The following is a 12918-nucleotide window of genomic DNA, read 5'->3' on the forward strand; positions in this document are numbered from 1 at the left end:
TAGTATTGTAGCAATTCACATGGGAGGTAAAGATGCAGTTTGGATGAAGACTGACAGATTCGAACTCAGACGGCAAGAGGCAGTACCACCGCCTGACCTACTCCATGTAGAAAGTTCTTGTTCGGCCCTAAATGAATCCATTTAAGGGGGAGACCAGTTTTACAAATGACAGCAAAGCCTTGGTGAGATCCACATTCTTTCCTTCAGATGTAGGCCAGCTCCCTTCTTGCCCCAGTTACATACATCTTCTTAAATTAACCCTCTATCCATGCTTTGGGGAATAACCTTTATCCATACTCTATGAAAAACTGCTAAGATGCCAGATTAAAACAGAAGCATAACTTTGGACTGTGTCTTCTTATCAACATTTATGAACACTGGTATTACGTTTACTATGAACGTTGTGATTCAACTACATCGTCAATGTTGCAAATGTTGTTATCTAAATCTCTCTGAGCAAAGGTGGTGGGTATCAACCTTTCCCAACAAACAAGTACCTTGTTTACATCAGGCGATTAGTGGATACTTTTACCAGGTAAAAATGAATGGCTCAGGGGTTCCCTGGTGGCACAGTGGTTGAGAGTCCGCCTGCCGATGCAGGGGACACAAGTTCGTGCCCCGGTCCGGGAAGATCCCATGTGCCGCGGAGCGGCTGGGCCCGTGAGCCATGGCCGCTGAGCCTGCGCGTCCAGAGCCTGTGCTCCGCAACGGGAGAGGCCACAGCAGTGAGAGGCCCGCGTACCGCAAAAAGAATGGCTCAGTAACTAACTGAAGGACCTTGTCTTATTCCCCAGATGATGCTACTTTTGGTCCAAGAGAAACCATAGGCTATGGCTCAGCCCTTGGGGAGTCAAGGTTTACCTACACATCTTTTGTCAAAGACGTTTCTTATGATTGATACCTCTGTAAAACCAGATATAGTTAGGAATCCATATGACATAAGATCAAAATTCTCTCTTCCACAATTACCACATGCCAGGTGCTAGAATGGAGTTTAGGAGCACAAAGGTCAACAGCGCTCACAGTCCAGGGAAGGAGACAGGCTTTTAACAGCTCATTGCCACCGTGTGCCCAGAACTGCAGTAGGAGCCTGGAGGAGGAAGTGCTCAACCTGGGGTTTGGGGAAGGCATACTGGAAACGAGTCTTGAAGACTGGGTAGGAGTTCACTGAGCATACTTGAAGGGAAAGCACATACCAAGAAAAAGAAACAGTGACAGTGTGTTGGAATACCTAACCTAAAGTCCAATAAAATTATCCTCGCATGTTTGAGCAAAAGAGTGAAGCAGGGTGAGGGCCATGATCATTGTTTTCTGATATCTGGGGGACTATCTGATTAGGTGTTTGCTTCTCTATGTAGAAGGTACTATGTGAATGGGAAAGGGGGGTGCCTACGAGAGTGTACACTTCAGTTTAATGTATATAAGGCCATTCTTTAAAAAAGAACTATTTATAAAGAAACTGGTTGCCTGGAGTAGACAAGCATACTTCATAATTATATAACTTTGGAGTCACTTGGGGTTCTAATTCTAGCTTAGCTCATGGTAAATGCTTAATAAATAACGACTATCCATATTGTGATGGTGAACTCACCTTCACACTGTGAGTTCCAACACCAAGCTGTCATCTCTGGCTCTGTCTCATGCACGGGGTATGAAGGTGGCCCAGAGACCATCAAGGTCCCTCCCAGGTCCCAGCCTGGGGCTTCATTTCAGTGTCTCTGCCCATTTCTGATCTGGCAATATTCCCTCCACTCATTAGGAAGGACACTGAAGAAATGTCCATTCATAACCTGCTACATAAATGTTAGCTCTCATTACTACTGTTATTATTATTTCCTCTGATACTGTCCTTCTACTAACTTTATCATCCCGGTTTTTGTTTTATTCGTGTGTGTGTGTGTGTGTGTGTGTGTGTGTGTGTGTGTGTGTGTGTGTTTAATGGTATGTAAATATTCTTGCAAGCCAACTCAAATCCTCATTAGTACATAGATGAAGTCAGAAAGAATGAAATAAAATAACTCCTACAGTTTATTATAAATGACACTAATAACAATAGGTAACATTCACTTAACACTCATGCATCAGGCACTGTGGGAGGCGTTATATATACATTATTTCATTTAATACTCACTAGAACCCTAAAAGGTAAGTACTAGTACTATGCTCCTCATTCTAAAGATAAGGAAATCGGGTCTTAGAGAAGTCAAGTAAGTCACTCAAGATCCCATCTAATAAGCTGTGGTCTAACCTAACAATTTTGCAGCACAGCCTACAACAATCTCATACTAATGGATATGTACTGCCATATATTTTTAAAATTTGAATACTGAATATTTTTTATTTGAATCTTGAATACAGGGACTCCAGAAAACAAAAATAAGCCACTTAGTCTAGTAAATAGGTGACAACACTGAGTTCATTTGGTCTCAAACTGACAGTTCAAGACACTGTTGAGAAGAAAGGGCCCACAGAGTAACCAGGTCATGTTCACCTAAGCAGTCTTGGAGCATCAAATTAAAATTTCTAGCTTTCTCATCCAGTGTATGATTTCATTCAATGTTCAGAATGGGCAAATCTAGAGGCAGGAAGTTAGAACAGTGCTTGCCTAGGGCTGGGTAAGGGAGAGTGGGTACAAGGTCTCTCCTTTAGGAGGTGCCAAAAATGTTCTAAAATTTGATTATGGTGATGGTTACACAACTCTGTAAATACGCTAAAGAATACAGAATTGTACGCTTTGAAGGGGTTAACTTTGTGATGTGTAAATTATACAATAACGATAAAGTTGTTAAAAAATAATTCCCAGGGTTCAGTATCCAGTGATCTCTAGTCACTCCTTGTGGCTGCTGTCTTCCAGAACAAACATGGAAACCAGATGTGTGTTAAGTAAGCCTTTACCCAAGAACAAAATGTTCAAACAATGATGAGAATAAAGACCACGCCTGTGAAGCTGGTAAGTTTTCCTTGGAAGCCATAATGAGCCTTCAGCTTCTTTCTCCAATGTCATCAGGTAAGTGCTGAATGGCATTAGCTTCTGATTTTTACCAACCCAGGAAAAATGGAAATATAATTTCATTCCTCATTACTAAAATGTTTGTAAGTGGACAGAATGAAATATTAAAAACAGCAGCAATAGGAGAATCAAAAGACCTCAAAAGGACCCCAAAAGACTCCAGTCAAGTCGACTAGAACCTTGTGACCTTGGGGACTCAATCATTCTGGGCTTTGGGGACCCTCATCTGTAAAAGAAGGAGGAAGAATGAAGTCAACTACTCCAAGGTTCTCTTCCACCTTCATTATTCCAGTCAAATCATATCTTCTAAGGACTGTCTCAGTATGTTGACTTGTCCCATTCTAAACATCAGCAACTGCCCTTGGACCAATGAAGATTTATCAAAACATCTGGACACACCGGAAATCCATGAAAGTGTCTTTCCTGGACTGTTGTTTCCAGTATTTAAGTGAGCATCTTCCCACATCCCTTTTTTTTTTTTTTTTTTTCGGTACGTGGGCCTCTCACTGTTGTGGTCTTTCCCATTGCGGAGCACAGGTTCCGGATGCACAGGCTTAGTGGCCATGGCTCACGGGCTCAGCCGCTCCACGGCATGTGGGATCTTCCCGGACCAGGGCACGAACCCGTGTCCTCTGCATCGGCAGGTGGACTCTCAACCAGTGCGCCACCAGGGAAGCCCACCACATCCCTTATTAAATAAACTATATATCTTATAATTTAATCAGCTATAATGTCTGATTAAGATTTTAAACCTGGCACCTAAAAATCAAAAGGCACTTTCCTAAAATAACACATAAATGCAGCAAAATAATTGCTCTCCAAAGTAAAAATATCCTCTCCTTTATAAAGACTGATCTGCCTCAACTCTAACCTGTCACTCCGAATCTATTTTAATTTTTATTATGAAAATAATAAATTCTTAAAGGAAACCTTAAATTTACAAACTGAGGAAATTAAAAGCATTCTTAGAGTTACCACCTTAAATAGATTATGGGTGATGTTAACTTACTATTAAATTTTTGTATATCTTGTTTTCATTTTTCTCTCTCCATGAATAGTTTGTATGTTTTCAAATATAAGAGAATCATATTTTTAAATGTTAATATGCAACAAAGTATAAGGAGAAAATTAAAACTGCCAGAAATTCCCACCTTTAAAATAATCCCTAAACCCCAATTAACTTAATGTGATCATCTATTCTGTTCTCTCCCTAAGCATAACACATACAGAGACAGGTTTATTTTATTTTCATTTATTTATTTATTTTTGGCTGTATTGGGTCTTTGTTGCCGTGCAAGGGATTTCTCTAGTTGCGGCGAGCAGGGGCTACTCTTCTTCACAGTACGCGGCCTTCTCATTGCGGTGGCTTCCCTTGTTGCGGAGCATGGGCTCTAGGCACACGGGCTTGGGTAGTTGTGGCACGTGGGCTCAGTAGTTGTGGCACATGGGCTTTGTTGCTCCGCGGCATGTGGGATCTTCCTGGACCAAGGTTTGAACCCGTGTCCCCTGCATTGGCAGGCGGATTTTTAACCACTGCACCACCAGGGAAGCCCCAGGACAGGTATATTTTAAACACAACCAAGTACGTGATGCACAAATAGTTTACTATCCAGTGTTTTATCTTAAATATCTATCATCACCATTTCCTCCGATTATAGTTTTTCTTAAGTAAAATTGTAGTAGTTGCATAATGATCCATTATGCAGTTTTCTTCTATTGTATATTTTGATTATTTCCAACTTTTCATGACAACAAATAACACTTCAATGAGTATTTCTGTAGTTAAAGCCTTTGCACTCCTACCTGGAAAATTCCAATCTATTGCCCTATTCTTTTTGTGATTTCCTCTATTGGTTTTAGGAAGAGAAAGTGCTTCCCCATCCAAATAATAAAACCGTTTGATTTCTTTTCTACTTTCTTTTTTAAAAATATAACTCCTTAACCTATGGACTGTATTTTTACATATTTTTAAAGGTTCCAACCTTATTCGTCACATGTTTAAGTTTGGGGCCAATCTAGAGTAAGTTATTTGCCCCACATTTTCAAATGCACATTTATGTTTTTGAAGGAAATACATGTCTCATATTCCTGGCTCTCCACTAAGCCTCAGAAAGCCTTCAGGACTGACAAAATAACCAGAGCTTTGATTATCAGCAGGAAATCATACTGGGCAGGAATGAAGAGGACACTCATACAGGCCTAATTAAAGCTAAACAATCAAAAGGTCCAAGTTGGAGCCTCAGTGGTTTTATCATTTTAGCCTTTAAAAGTCTCAAAAGTTCCAAGATTAGCTTGTGTAGGTAACAGACAGCTTTCAACTGTGGCTGTGGGCTTATTCGCCACGTGGACGGGTCACCACTCATCTCATTTACCGACCACGAGTAAGCTCTACATCCTGCCACTGGTCACTGGTTCTTCCCACTGGTCCCCAGCAGAACATGTGAGAAAGCAGAGTACAAGCTTACACGCACAAACACCCAGTAGGGAAAGGACACAAAGGACATGCCTTATTGGTTGACAGTGGGTCAACAGAAGCATCTTTGAGTAGGAAGAGCAGCACAGATATCAGTATTTACATGGTTGCTTCTCATTAATAATAAAGACTGGATTATATTTCCCAAAGACATCAACTCCTCATACCATTTTTTCTCCAGCACAGCACCCCTCTGAGGCACAATACTATTACTGCTGACTAGCTGCTATGACTTGGGACAAATTATGCAACTTCCCTGGGACAGTTTCATCAACTGTAAAATGGGGATAATAAAGACAACCGACCCCTTAGGGTTGTTGTGAGGACTAAAAGAGGCGTAGAACAGGGACTGCCTTTAGGAAATGCTTTTTGAGTGTTAGTTGTTATTATTACTATTACCATTTCCTCTACTACTCCTGCCACAGGTACTAATATCTTCAACCCCAGAAATGCCAGAAGGTCAAACTTAAATTGGCTTCTTCAGAAGGAACCAAGGAACTGGTGAAGTCTACGGTCAGATCAGCCCTGGGAGTAGAATCTGTCCTCAGCCTTCGCAGTCCCTCTGGGAAGTTCGTATGCACTGTCGTTATTAAAATCGTTCATTTCTGCGGTGGGCGGCATCACAGTCTCCCTTGCTTTCTGCCCCACTTTCTGATATGTAAACACAAGACCCTTGCACATCGGCCCCTTCAGTGAGCAGGGTTAGGAGCAAGAACTCAGCGGGTTAGGCATGGAGAAGGCAGGGGTGGCTGTACACGATGGGTCTGACAAGGCCAGAAACTGCAAATCAAGAACTGACAGCTCCCCAAACAGGCGCCTCGAAGAGGAAGACTGGGTAGGAAATGAGAGTGATCTGGGGTGTGAATGGAACCAGACAATAGGTGAACATTTATCATAAAGGTTCAGCAGTCAGAAAACCCACTCCTGACATCATGATTCCTCCTGGTTATTCATTTCTTTCCTCTAAGTCCTTACCTTCTACTGACATTTAACCTTCCTCATGTTTCGAGTGTGGGCCAATTCATGTCGAAATAATGGATCATCAACTATGTTCATAACCATCTGAGATTTATGAGGCATCAAGGGTACTTTTGACTGTTAACAAGAAAGTCTGTTGGATAAAAATGAATTGGCTCAAAGCTTAATCTGATATGGAATGGGAAAAATGTCCGTCTCTACTTGATTTTAGCCAAAAAGCAGAGATGTCACAAAACTAAACCAGTTTGGCAAGATGAGAACAAAACTGCAATGGGTGTGCCAAGCCTGGAATCAGGAATAAGATTTGCCTCCATCCCAAGTTACAGATTTTGAGCATTCTATTGTACAGTCTTTATTTTTTCCCCTCCTGTTTGGAGGAAGCTTACTGTAATGAATACTCTTTGGGAAAACCCTAAAATCTGGTTTTTAAGGAGTTTCCCCTCTTACTCTATCCTTTGCCACATTGTTTATTTCTGTTTCCAGTCAGTACTGTTCTGTTATCTGTAGAAGAAAAGGCTGCGAAGCACTTGGGAACACAGAAACTGAGACCTACCAGACCTAAATGAGCTTTAGGTGAGCTTTTTAAGACTTTTTATCCATGTCAGCTAAGCGCAAACAAGTAATCAACAAGTAAAATGTTTTAACACAGTCCTTTAAATCATTGAGGAGCTACAATCAGATTGACAGAAGTCTTCTTTAAAATTTTAAGTTAATAGCATTTAATATTAATAATAGCACATATGCAGTACTAGCATATATTAAGCAAGTCATAGCAATCTCTGCTCTTTTTTTTTGGATTTACTGTTGAAGAAAATATCTGCAGAGGCAGGGGTAATAATACAGCTGTACAATTGTGTCTTGAAGGGGATAAAGTACAGTCAATTTTGCAATCCTGAGATAGCGTGCAGCCATAACTTTGCAACTTCAGCCTCAGCAGAGATAGAACTGGGATCTTTAAACTTTAGCAAATCACCTCAAAGATTTAAGTACCTATTTCTGTCTCCCTTCTCCCTCAATTTTATATTTTTAAACACAGGAGAACCTGAGAGAACAGACCCTTTCTAAAACACTGTATTTCCCAGAGGGGGAAAAAAAGAGGAGACTCAAATGGCAATAACAGAAATATATTAGCATATTTTTAAATACCCATACTGGGACTTCCCTGGTGGCACAGTGGTTAAGAATCCGCCTGCCAGTGCAGGGGACACAGGTTCCAGCCCTGGTCCGGGAAGATCCCACATGCCGTGGAGCCACTAAGCCCGTGCGCCACAACTACTGAGCCTGCGCTCTAGAGCCCGTGAACCACAACTACTGAAGCCCACATTCCTCGAGCCCATGATCCACAACAAGAGAAGCCACCTCAATGAGAAGCCCATGCACTGCAACTAGAGAAAGCCCACACACAGCAACAAAGACCCAATGCAGTCAAAAACAAATAAATAAATTCATATTAAAAAAAAAAAACACCAGCACTTACCTTGAACTAAAGCATACGTAAAGTAACATAAAAGCCAATATATTTCATAAAGTGTTGCAAACTTGAAAACATCATCAAATCGAACCACATACTCTTGTGAAACAATTTCATGCTGGATTGCTTTGGTGACAAGTAAACAAAGGTAATATCACTCTCTAGATGTCTAAGTTAATGAAGTTAAGGAAGATATTCTCTTGATACTTCGCTCTATTGACTTAATTTCATTTCAATACTGTTAGCAATCCTTTCATTGTCTTACAAGGCACACTCCATTTTGACAGTCATATTTATTCCTAGAGGAGTCAATTCAGAATAAAAACAGTGATGACTAAGGAAAAGATTCAGTCCAGCCTGATCAACCTGTACACTCTGCCCATGTCAACTAGTATGCAGGTATTTTCTGAGGCATTCTAGGAAAATGTCAGACTTTTCAAAAGGAAAATTAAAATCATATTCTGGTTCCTTGTAACTATAAGCAGTAGGCCCCAGAGAAAACCATGCATCAGGCAAGCACGCACAGGGTGCGAAGGATGACACCACTGGCTGGGGCACTACACACTGCTGTCTCGTGTTCCATAAAGTAAAATCAACCGTGTATAAAATCATAGTTATTCCTAGAAGATATAATGGGAAGACACAAAGAAAGGAATTCTGAAAAAGGAATTGAAAATGCATATGAACAGGTACAACTCTCTAGACTGCACATCCAACACATAAATGTCATTTCTTCTTGGCTTCCACCTGCATTTAATATTGTCCAGCGATGCATATATTACAAGGAGAACCATAACCCCCAGCCCTCCGTAGGATCGACGAACTCACATTATTTTCTAAAAGAACGCAGCAACAGCACAAATGCTATGCTGACTGTCATGTCATCGCCCCGTGAGGACAGAAAGAAAATCTGACACATGCAGCAGAAAGTTCAAAACCTTATTTACTAACCTGGTGCCCCTGTGAAAGTAGTTGCTTCATATTGTTTTGAAGAAAGAATCCTTACTATGAAGCTAATCTTCAAAGCAGCTGATAGCCGACAGGGAAAAAAAACAACTGACTACCCCGAGAATCCACAGACCCGGGGAAAGCAGTCTGTTCCCAAGCCCCGTTTTTGGCCAACTCCCCAAAGGCCACTTAAGTCATAGCCAAGCCCACAAAGCACTTTAGCCTATAAGCTTTAGTAATGAACTTGAAACCACTCCCATATGTTAAATAGACACTGGGCTGCTGTGAGAAATAAAACTCACATACAGAATGAGCTAAGGCTTCAGGCTTCATTTCTGTACTTGCTACCCAAGAAAACTGTAACACAACAGCTGAAACAAAGAGCACTCTCACTGCCTTCTTGCCCCTCAGATGCTGTATTAAAGTGACTCATTCATTTTAAACAAGAGGAATACAGTGTACCCTCCACTAGTGACATGAAATGAGTTTTATATTGTTGCCCAAATTGGTGGTGGTGGTGATGGAACATATAGCACTATAATTTCACATCGCCTAAGAGGGACCACATGAAGTTATTGCTTCTGAGAACCAAAGGCACATACGATCACTATTTCTAGATTTTAAAAATACATTAAATAAGCATAAAACCTCATTAATCACTGAAGTCTAAAAATTAGGTTCAAGAGGAAAACTTAAGAAAGAACCTTCTAACTTCTGATTCTGACTTAGTGTCAGTAACTGTGAAAATCACTCATAATTCAATTTCACCATCTACAGTTAGGTTATATTATAAAATAAAAAAGTTTTTTGGTGGTTTTGTAGTTTTTTATAGTTTAAACTGGGACTTAATATGACTCACAATGGATTCAAAGTAAGAAATTTACTTTTCATTCTAGAAAAATGTAATTGATAATTTAAGGCATTTATAGCTTAAAAAATAATGTTCCAGTACATCGCTTAAGAATAAAAATCCAGGGCTTCCCTGGTGGTGCAGTGGTTGAGAGTCCGCCTGCCGATGCAGGGGACGCGGGTATGTGCCCCGATCCGGGAAGATCCCACATGCCGCGGAGTGGCTAGGCCTGTGAGCCATATGGCTGCTGAGCCTGCGCGTCCGGAGCCTGTGCTCCGCAACGGGGGAGGCCACAGCAGTGAGAGGCCCGCATACCACAAAAAAAAAAAAAAAAAAAAAGAATAAAAATCCATGTGCTGCTTTTAAACATGAAGTGTTCACAGTTATACACAATTTTCCCCGAATTTTCAATGCCAAGAGCAGTTTTAATTCTTGTTTCCATTATTTCTATCTCATTTAAATAAGACCTATTTAACGTAATGGTCAAGGTTACCAAATGTAATGTTTCTTCTGAGCCATAAAGATGGGACCAAATATTCCAAGGAAAACTTGATTCACTTGTTGCCAAGTAGATTTACATGTATTTCCGGTAAAACTCAAGTTACTCAAAACCTATGAAACAGAGGTCATTAGCATATTAGCTCAACAAGATCAGGAATGAAAAGCCCTGAAACTCCCTCAGATTTAACACTCACCCTGCTGGCCTCTTCGACCCACTCCCAGGGTCAGGGCTGAACAGTTTTTCCAGGGGTCACTTCAGAATGACGGGGCAAGACAGCCACCTCAGTGAGAAAACCAGCCTCAAGCCCTGGCCCGTGCCTTATAAAGGAGCCAGTGCCCCACCTGGTGGCAAAACCTAGAAAAGGCGGAAACAGTTAAACCTCCGGGGAAATACTGCTTCAATGTTGAAAGAAAAAGGGAAGAAAAGGATCAGTTATAAGAGCACATTAATGTCACAAACAATGTGTGGTACGAATCATGAAAAGTTTCTTCCCACAGAGCACAATATTTATAGAGGATATGAAAACACTCATGCAAAAAAAAGTAATTACATTCAAAACCATCTTTTTATGTGGATCGGTTTGCAAGCATATATGATGATATGCATTCCCAGAGAAATCCTCTGATAAATAATATTGATCTCTCTTTTACCCAAAGGGCTGCAAGAAAAATTCCTGTGAGATCAACATAATCTCTGAAATGAAAGAACCACGGATAAATCCCCAACTCAACTAGCTAACTGCTGGTGGGACGGTGTCTCCATCATTCTGTTAAGAGGCTGTATCCCCAGGAGTCCTCCTACCTTTCTTTCAAAAAGTATTTCCTTTGGTCTCACATAAATTACTTCTGCTAAAATCAACGTTCTGATATCAACATCAGTGGAGATGAAGAACAGTTAAATATTGGGTTTCGAATTACACAACAGTCTTTAATAAAACTCCAGCAAAAATAAAAGTATAGTAGGGTGTGACTTTTAAACGAGCCCAAGCCACATTACTGAAACTAAAACTAATAATAATAGCTGATATTTAAGCTCTCAGTATAAACTAGGCATGGTTCTAAAGGGCTTCAGGAGATTAATTCATTTATATCACACAAATCCATAATTATGCCAGTTTCACAGATGAGAAAACTGAGGCATCTAAAGGGTAAGTATCTTGCCAAGATCAAACAGCTAGTGGCGGAGCTGGGATTAGAACCCAGGTCATTTGGCTCTGAAGTCAGTGCTGCTAACCACATACTTTTTTTTTTTTTTTTTTTTTTTTTGCGGTACGCGGGCCTCTCACTGTTGAGGCCTCTCCCGTTGCGGAGCACAGGCTCTGGACGCGCACGCCCAGTGGCCACGGCTCACGGGCCTAGCTGCTCCGCGGCATGTGGGATCTTCCCGGACCGGGGCACGAACCCGTGTCCCCTGCATCGGCAGGCGGACTCTCAACCACTGCACCACCAGGGAAGCCCTAACCACATACTTTGATAATGCTGTCCTCCCGAGTGCACACCACTGGTGAAACCCTGCCAGACTCTGCTCAAATGCAAGGGAGCAGGAGTTGGTTGGACAAGAACTGCTCTATGGACAGTCCTCATGACGGCACAGGCTGGGAAAGGCTGTCCAGCCAAGCAGCCGCAGAACTGAGACCTGGAGGCCATGAGGCAGGTAAGGGATCCCCAGGCAGAAGGCACTCACTCTGTCTGCCAAGGAAAAGGGGGAAGTGGGGAGTGGGCCACTGGAAGGACCATAGGGAGCTTGGTGAGGCTGGGGGACCAACAGAAGAAAACTTTGCAAGGGAGGTGGGAGTCCTCCGATGTCACATCATGGAGCTAAAGAGACATCACCAAGACATTTTAAACCACAGTGTGTACATATTGGAAAGAGAAGTAAGAAGGAACTAAGCCCTGTAGGGTAAGCAGACATTTAGAAGATGTTGCAGGTAAAGAAAAGGGCAGAGCAGTGCTTTAAAATGTACAAGTCTACACTTCCATAAACATTATCAAGGAGGCTAGGGCGGTAACCCTGGCCGCAGCAGCGCTCACTTACTTGCTCAAGCTAGGTTTGGGGCCTGAGCCATGTGGAGGTTGTTAATGCTACCATCAGAACAGGGAACACGGGAGGAAGAGCAGGCTGGCTGGAGGAGCAGGGGAGGGATGGACAAGCCGAGGAGTTGGCTTTTGGAGGCCGAGGCCTAGTGTGAGGTCCTGTGGGTCATCCAGGGTGGATGTGCAGTGGGCTGCAGGAGATACAGGTCTGGTGCTCCTGTCCCCTGCACGGACGGGAGGTACACATCTAGGGTGACAGCAGCTGGAGGGCTGCAGCGGGGCACACAGCGTAAGAGGAAAGGGTGAAGTTTTAAGGCAAGGGGTATCTGAGGATTTCAGAGAGAATTCAGGACATGGGTAGGGAAATTTTTTGTTTTAATTTTTACTCACCTTTAACTGAAATTTAGCATTCCCTTCAATTACAAATGTAGGCAATAATTCACAGTACAATTAGGCGTAACCGTGACTTGTCACAAGTAGAAATCAAAAATATCTTCATATCACAGTACAGTATTGCAAGTATCTCAAAGTATCATTTCCACTCATTACTATCCCCAAATTACAGTAGTTATTAAATCTGTCACTAGCTCTTGGTAGGTAGTGCGTTAATAAAGGATGGATATTATTATATTATTACTTTTTTGGTATAACTG

General features: G+C 41.7%; 1 protein-coding gene across 4 annotated transcripts in view; it reads right to left on the reverse strand.

Annotated features, from left to right (window-relative positions):
• Window positions 1-12918, reverse strand: part of PLD1 (phospholipase D1) — a 217957-nt gene that overhangs the window by 155093 nt on the left and 49946 nt on the right. For 2 of the 4 annotated variants that reach the window (XM_067034017.1, XM_067034015.1), the window contains exon 2: window positions 10426-10586. The gene's annotated coding sequence lies outside the window, so the exon portion shown is untranslated. Of the gene's footprint in view, window positions 1-8883; window positions 9072-10425; window positions 10587-12918 lie in introns of those variants that run through there. The other 2 variants (XM_067034016.1, XM_067034014.1) reach the window with 1 other exon arrangement.

Source organism: Kogia breviceps, chromosome 5, assembly GCF_026419965.1.
Source record: "Kogia breviceps isolate mKogBre1 chromosome 5, mKogBre1 haplotype 1, whole genome shotgun sequence".
NCBI classification, from domain to species: Eukaryota; Metazoa; Chordata; class Mammalia; order Artiodactyla; family Physeteridae; genus Kogia; species Kogia breviceps.